Genomic DNA, 8,666 nt, shown 5'->3' on the forward strand with positions numbered 1-8,666 from the left:
CCATTTAAAACATGATATTTTATGAAATGGTACCGTATATCAATGTGCTTCGTCATGGAGTGTTGAATTGGATTGGGTGAAATTGCAATTGCACTTTGAGAATCACAATAGATTGGAATACATTGAAAGTGGTAACCATAATCCAAGAGTTGAGATTTCATCCAGAGAACTTGTGAAGTGCAGCTAGCAGCAACAATATATTATGCTTCAACTGTTGATAGAGCAATGCAATTCTGCTTCTTGGATGACCAACTAACCAATCAACCATCTAAAAATTGACAACCACCAGATGTGCTTTTTCTATCTAATTGAAGACTGCCATAGTTTGAATCTGAGTAAGCTTGAAGGAGAAAACTCTGATTTGCTGGGTACCAAATTCCGTGATTCTTTGTGCCTTTGAGGTATCTGAATATTTGCTTAACAACCAAAAGATGAGACATCTTTAGATTGACTTGAAATCTGGAACACAAACATGTTGAAAACATGATGTACGAACAACTTGCTGTGAGATAGAGTTGGGATCCATTCATTCCTCTATACTTCTTTTCATCGACTGCAACACCGGATGGGTCCGAAAAGATTTTGTGTTTGAAGCCCATGGGTACCTTGGCTGAGACACAGGTTTCCATTGAGTACTTTTTTAGAAGTTCTGAGATGTACTTCTCTTGATGAATAAAGATTCCTCGGTTGGTCTGTTTGACTTGGAGACCAAGGAAAAAGCTCAATTCACGGTTCGTGCTCATTTGAAATCGATTGATTATTAATTTAGCAAATTCGTTTACCATAAATGAATCCGTAGACCCAAAAATGATATCATCGTCGTATATTTGAACAAGCATGAGATGTTTTTCATTTGATTTTCTGAATAGGGTGGGGTCAAGAATACCTCGTTGAAAACCGGAACGCTTAAGAAAATCAGTGAGAGTCTCGTACCAGGCGCGAGGAGCTTACTTGAGGCCGTAAATAGCTTTCCAGAGCTTGTAACAATAATTTGGGAAAAAAGGATTGACAAAACCGGGAGGCTGTTGAAGGTATACTTCGGTATCAAGTTCATCATTTAGAAAAGCACTCTTAACGTCCATTTGGTAAACCTTGAAGCCTTTGTGAGCAACATAAGCAAGAAAGATTCTGATAGCTTCAAGACGTGAAACAGGGGTAAAGGTCTCGTCATAATCAAGACCTTCGATTTTTGTAAATCCTTTGGCAACCAATCTTGCTTTGTTTCGAATGATAACTCCAGCGTCATCTATTTTGTTTTGGAATACCCATCTTGTACCAACAATCGGGTGATTTTGTGGAGGAGGGACGAGAGTCCAGACTTCATTTCTATCAAATTCTGCCAATTCTTCTTGCATGGCTGTAATCCAATCAACATGTTCAAGTGCTTCTTTGATGGATTTGGGTTCAACCATTGAGATAAATTCCGAGAAATGACATTCATTTTGAATACTTGTGGCAGAGCGAGTTTGTACACCAACGTTTGGGTTTCCGATCACTCGGTTCATTGGATGATCCTTGGTCCAAACATGTAACCTTGAAAGTTCTTGTGCAGCAGACGATCCAATATCAACAATGGGGTTGTGTTGCTCCCCCTGAATAGTCTGAACATTTGGATGATCCTCCCCATGAACTTCTGAACCGGATATGTTGACATCATCTTCAGGTGGGAATTCAAAGAAGTCTGCGTCAACATCGATGTTGATAGGATGGAATCATCGAAATCAACAGCTGCATCTTGAAATCCATCCACATTTTATTCGAGGGAAGAGTGACCATTCTCCTCCTCAACCCGAGAAGGTTTAAATGGTTCAGAATCAAATGGAGGAAGACTAGGAGTAGGACCGGAGATGTTTTCGGAAACCGGAGCTTCGGATGTGGTTGGTCTTGATTGAGATTCCGAATCAAGAGCTGTTTCTGAAGGTCCGAAGAGGGTTTCAAAGTCAAGTTCAAAGATTGTTTATTGGTTCAGACATTCTGGCGCTGGAGCATCGGACTCCATGATGTGAGTTGTAACATGAGTTGGGCCAGAATTCTGAATGAAATTGTCATCAAAGGTCACATCAAAGCTTTCTTCTATAACTCGAGTACGTCGATTAAGTACTCGATATGGCTTTGATTTTGTAGAGTAACCAAGAAAAATTGCTTCATCAGCTTTAGGTTGAAACTTTATAAGCTGATCACGATTATTTTTTATGAAGCATCGACATCCAAAGACGTGAAGAAAAGAGATGCTAGGTTTTCAACCATTCATGGCTTCATACGGTGTCATGTTGAGGCATCGATTTATGATGCTTCTATTCTGAGTAAAACATGCCGTAGAGACAGCTTCAACCCAAAGATAGAGTTGAAGATTTGCAAAGTTGAGCATAGATCGAGAAGCTTCAACAAGTGTTCTATTGCATCTTTCGACAACACCGTTCTGTTGAGGAGTGTAAGGAGTAGAGAAGTTGTGATCAATTCCTTTCTTAGTGAGGAAATTTTCAATGGTTCCATTGGTGAATTCCGAACCATTATCACTTCAGATTCTTCTAACCGAAATCTTGATGAGGACTTTTATTCCTTTGATGAAATTGATGAGTTCAAAGGTTGTTTCGGACTTTAGCCTAAGGAAAAAGACCCAAGTGAACTGTGTAAAGCCAAGAATCACAAGGATGTATTTCTTGTGATGAAGACTCTCTACAGTTGAGGGTCCACATAAGTCAATGTGAAGAAGTTCCAATGGTTTTGAGATTGATTTTTCAATGATGACAGGATGACCCTTCTTGGACTACTTACCACACTCACATGCAGCACACTAGTGTTCATTTTTGAACTTGAGAAGCGTTAGTCCTCTTACCATTTCACCAGATACAAGATCATTCATGTAGTAAAAGTTCAGATGAGCAAGCCTTCGGTTCGATAACCAGCTGACGTCAGGAATAGCTTTGGAAAGAAGGCACAGTTGAGGTTTGCCAACGATCATGTTTATGTCAAGCGGATATATGTTCTTGGTGCGATTTGACTTAATCAAGCATTCTTTTATGTCTTCGGTCATGACGTAGCTATGTTTCTTGCAAAACTCAACACGCCGATTTGAGTCAGTAAGTTGAGCTACACTTATCAGGTTGTGCTTCAGATTAGCTACGTAGGCTACATTTGAAATAGAGAAGTTTCCATTGGTGAGGATTCCATAACCACGAATTTGAGAATTTGAGTTGTTGCCATATATCACGTAACCAACATTTGGAGAAAGTTTGAGATCTCGCAGAAAGTCTTTCTACCCTGTCATGTGCATGGAGAAAACACTATCAATATACCATATTGTCTCTTGCTCCGAAGCATAGAGTGCCTACAAAAATTAGTGAGAAGTAGAGTTTTTAGGCTCCAAGTTAGGTTTAGGGACAAAGGCACGGGTCTTGGGTTTTGGTAGCGACTTTTAAGCAACAGATGGTTTGGAAGGTTTGTTCCTAGATTCCTTAGGAAACAAATAGAAGGTCATGGTCCTTTCATCTATCCAGTAGTCATACTCAATGACATGAGAGTTCGGAACAACTTTCTTCAGACTTTGAACTTTCGGAGTAGTGGTAACTACTGTATCTTTCGGAGTTGTCACAACATTGTGCGTTTTAACTTTCCAAATAAGGTTTTGTTTTGAAGATTTTGGAAAAATTGTTTTCTTAACACTTTTAGCTTTGATTGATGGCATGTTTGGGTTTGTAGATTTAGGTTTAAAAATTGTGCCATCAGCTTTAGTAATGAAAACGGGTGAAAAAGTTCAAGGTGAGTTGTTTTGGACAAATTTGGTGGTCACACTTGACCTTTTTGGAATGGGACTGATCACCTTCTTTTGTTCTATAGGACTGGGAGTATTGGAAGGGTTCTTGAGAATCTTAGTGGGTGTGAAGGAGTTTTGACTGGGAGTTGTAGAACGACAATTCCGAGATATACTCTTTTTGGAGTTCTCAAGGAATCTAGAATTTTGTCTTGATATACTTCTTTTTTGAGAACATTTTTGGCTTCTTTTTTAGGACTAATGACATCTTTTCGGTTCAAGTAGGGTTTCTTTCTTTGGTCAGATTTTGACTTGGAAGTCTGACCATTTGAAGGATTGCCAAACTTGGGCTTGATGGGCACCAAGGTTGTTTTAGAGGTTACCAAGGAATTTGATTTATAAGAATCAGTGGAGACATTGCTTGTTGTTTCAAAGTTATCATCTAAGAATGCCCATGCAAACTCAGAAGTAGCAGGTTCAGTTGTCACTAGAGGAATTTCCTCAACAACAAAGTTGTTAGGAGGATTGTGTTTTGGAACATGATCTATACAATTTGAAACACTATGGTGGAATTCTGTGGTCCGATTCAGGTCCAGGTTTGTCAGAGGCGGAAGTGGCGTGGAATTAGGACACTTGACAACTATAGGTTTAAACTCAGGAATCAAAGATACAAAATGGTCAGAAGTCTCAGGAAGGGGTGATAAGGGAGAAACAGGAGTATCCAAATGTTTATGGTTCGTAACATCTCCCATAAAAGTCAGGTTTTGTAACTCCTTCAAGGGACTAACTATTGGTTTCGGAAACTCGCTTCCGAGACCAGGAGCTTTAGACTAAGGATGAAGAAAATTATGTGTCATCCTTTGATTTGCTTTGAGCAAGTCAATGGAATTATGCAAAGCATCAATTTTGGCATTAAGACATTTGTTATCCGAAATCAAAACATTTCTTTTAGAATAAGTGATTTCACATTTGTCTTTAATAATGATACATTCATCTTGTGACATTACAAGTTCTCGCTCTAAAGACTCTATTTTTAATTTCTTATCCTTGAAATGTAACCTAAGACGACTCAATTCACAGTCCTTATCATTGGCTTCTATGGCTGACTCATAGGCTCTATAGATGGTGTTCATATATGCTTAGACCTGGGTCAGGTAAGATTCACAAAGAGTCATATCAAAATTATTATACTTAATCATAGATGTTACCTGCTGAACGATGCTCCGACCTGGTGGATCGTTGGTGGCCATGTAGCAATAGTTTGGTTCAGCAACATTTTCATCATCTTCATCTTCTGACCCTGAAGACCAATAGCCTACATCACACTCAATGGTTTCTCTAGCCATCAAACACATGTTTCTTCTAGTAGTCATATCATCATCATCTCCTAATGACCAATATCCTTCCACATCTCTAGACACAGTTGTGACAAATGCCTTCTCACTTTCAGCCATCTCTTATGCTTTTCGGGCGTAGTAAGCAGAATCCTTGATTTTTGGCTTTTGTAGAATATCAGCCAGACAATATTTTGCAAAATGGTTTGCATGTCCACACTTATGACACATAATTTTAGTTTTGTCTGATTTCAGAATTTGCTGAGGTTCCGGAGTAGAGTTGGTTTAGAGATGTTGGGTTTGTAGGCTGGTGGGTTTTTTGGAGTGGTTTGTTGTTGTGGGGTGGATTAAGGTTGAGGATTGTTTTGACGAGGAGCATGAAAATGATTGTAATAAGGTTTATGTGATAGATTGAATGGACGTTTGTATTTCATGGAGAGTAGTGCGAACTCTTGCTGAAAACGGAGTTTAGAGTCCATGGCTTCAGAATCAAGAGTACCATCAATAGGATAGCTTTGAGAGGATAGGATAGGTAAGGAAGGTTGAATAGGTGGAACAACGGATTTGAGAGGGTCTGGGATGGATGGGTTTGGAATAGATGGTTCAAAGGAACTGACAAGAGCAAGAGGACCTCCAAAGAGTTCTCTTAATGGCTGAGCAACGTTTGATTCATGACTAGGGATTTTCACTATTTGGATAAAACCAAATTGTCCAATTGGACAATTTGGATTAGACTATTTGGTTCGGATATTCGGATTTTTGGATTGGTTTTCAAGAAAACCGAATTATTATTTTGGATTTCGGATTGGTTTTGGTTTATTAAATAAGAACCGAATTTTCCAAAAAAACAAAATAAACATTTATTATTTATTTATTTATAATATATATCCATAGTTATTTATTAATTTTGTAATTTATTTTTTCAAATAGGTTCAAAACGTTTCACCCGATAAAAAAACATTAATATTCATTTTCTCTCAAAAGTTTTCTATTTATAAAATATTTAACTATAATATATCTTCTTAGTAATTGTTTATAAATTTCAAATCACAACTAACTAATTTGTTTTCGGTTCTTGTGTAAAGTTGGGTAACATTATTATTATATGTCGTTTTAAAATGTTTCGAATTGCAATTGGATTGGATCGGATCGGATTTGAATTTAGTTTGGACTATTCGGATCCATGGTTTGAAAATCGAAATCGATTTAGATTCACCTGATTGGATCGGATCAAACCGATCCATCCAAACGAACACCCCTATTCATGACCTTGTAGTTCATCAAATAATTGATAAAGCTTCAACTTCTTCAGAGATCCATTGCTTTGAAGACAAGACTTCACGTTTCCCCATCCTTTACCAAGGCTATTTATGAAATTGAGATTGTACTCTAAAGCATTTCGGATGATCCCATGAACAGTCATATTGTTGACTACGATTCGGTATAGGTTGGAGGCTGAGGCAACTGACACACCAGGAGTTGTTGTAAAGGTGTCAAAGTCGTTTACAACAGATGTCAGACGCTTGTCTTTCATATTTTAAAAACCTTCAATCAAATCTTGAAGTGTGTCCAAAATCTCTTTGACAAATTTACACAACTTGATGTGTTCAAAGAGAGATGGTGGAGCACCAAACACCATTTCAGAGAATGCCACTTGATCAACATACAACTTCTCAATATCGTTAGCAGTGAGAGGAGTTGGGCGTTGTTCATCTTGACCTATAAGTTGAGCAGCAGCATCTCTAACTATTGTTCTAACTGGAACATGAGGACCTTTTTTGACGGATCTCCAGATAGCTTCACCTTTCTCTTTAGGCAGTAAAAATCTTTCCATTCTGAATTTTCAATGATCATATTCTTCAACAACTAGCAGCGGGGCACGAGTAGGGCAACCCACACTATTTGCTATTTGCATTGAGTACATTTGTTGAGGATTAGAAGCAGCCATTCAAGTTAAGATATCTTCAAGCAAAAGTGGTATATAGAAGAACTTTTATCCTGAACACAGAAATCGTTGAAATACCAAGGTAATTTCAAACCAACTATAATCTTATCTTATGGATTCAAAGGAAAACCACTCAAGCTCTGATACCAATTGTGAGAACAAACAATCTGATGCGCAGGGACAAGGTTTGAGAACTCAAACCTTGAGTTAATGCTTAAGATTAATGTCTGCTTCCTAAGGAATGTTCCAGTCAAGTCTGGCAAGACCAGTCAAGTATGAGATAATACAATCAACAAAGTATTCAAGATATAAATGAAAAGTGAAGATAATGATCAAAAGTACAGACAATAAATGAAGAACAAGAAGAATATTTGAGAGAATGGTTTAGAGAGTGAAGTCAACTGAAATATTGCTAAATATGTTTTACTAATCCATCACATGAATCAACATTGAATGCTCTTATAAATAGGAGAACAAGATACATCGTACTGACTGATTACATACATAGGACTGGATAATAGAGTTACTTCTGACACTTTGATTACCCGTGTTTGAAAAAAGAGACTAAGTCCTATGGCAAGTTAAATCAAGCTAAGTGACAAATACAATTAATACAACTGGATAAAGTACTGATTCGGACAGGTTAACATTTTGGACACATTATTCATTCCAGAATGCCTTCAACTGATCTTCTCATCCGGAGCAAGGCTTCAAGTCTGGGCACAAAACTGATTCCATAACATCTTCCATTTCGGAACTCTGATTGACTTTGGAACTCCAAAAAGGTTAGAGATTGCTAGAGGTTCACTTTCAGGTTCCAACAATGGGTTTTTGGTGTTTGGATTAGGACTCTTTGGGGCATGAGGCCCATTATTGTTTGGAGTTGGATTTTGGGCCCATTGTTGTAAGTAGGCTTTTGGGCTTGAAGGGTGGGCCAAAGTTTATGATGCTGGACCGTTAGCTGAATTCGTGTCAAATATCCAATTAGGTTAATTTGTATATTTATACAGTTAGAGATTTGGGCTACTAGTCAAGTTGTATCGTGTTCAGCGTACTGAGGTGAGTCTTCTCATGATACCAATGGGTCGAAGGCACCAATGCCGACCCATCACCTAGTGTGTAGCGAGTAGTTGATATGCATTGGATGCTTAGTTTTATTGATTGATTTGTGTGAAGACCATAGGGGGAGCCCATGACACATGGTTATCAGACTTTTGGGGGAGCCTATGGCATTCCAGGTAAAGACCATGGGCGGAGCCCATTTCACTTGGTTATTAGACCATGGGAGGAGCACATGGCATTCCAAGTAAAGACCATGGAGGGAGTCCATGGCAATTTATGTTTGCATATTTGTTGTTTGGTTTCATGTGAATATATGTGCTGGGTATTTTGGGGAAAACTCACTAAGAATTACCTTATAGTTTGTTGGTTCTTTCAAGTACTTTGGAATCTAAGGGCAAGGGCCCGACATGATGGCGCAGTACGCACTCTCCAACAATTTGTTATGGACACTCTGATCTTTTGAATAATTTAATTGATGTAATGGATTTTAGGAGAAACTTCATGGTTGGAACTTACAATTAAGGAACATAGACTTCTTTTTAAATGAAAATTTTTATTTGAAAAATTGGGCTGT

The sequence above is a fragment of the Lactuca sativa genome, chromosome 4 (genome assembly GCF_002870075.4).
Source record: "Lactuca sativa cultivar Salinas chromosome 4, Lsat_Salinas_v11, whole genome shotgun sequence".
In the NCBI taxonomy this organism is placed as follows: Eukaryota; Viridiplantae; Streptophyta; class Magnoliopsida; order Asterales; family Asteraceae; genus Lactuca; species Lactuca sativa.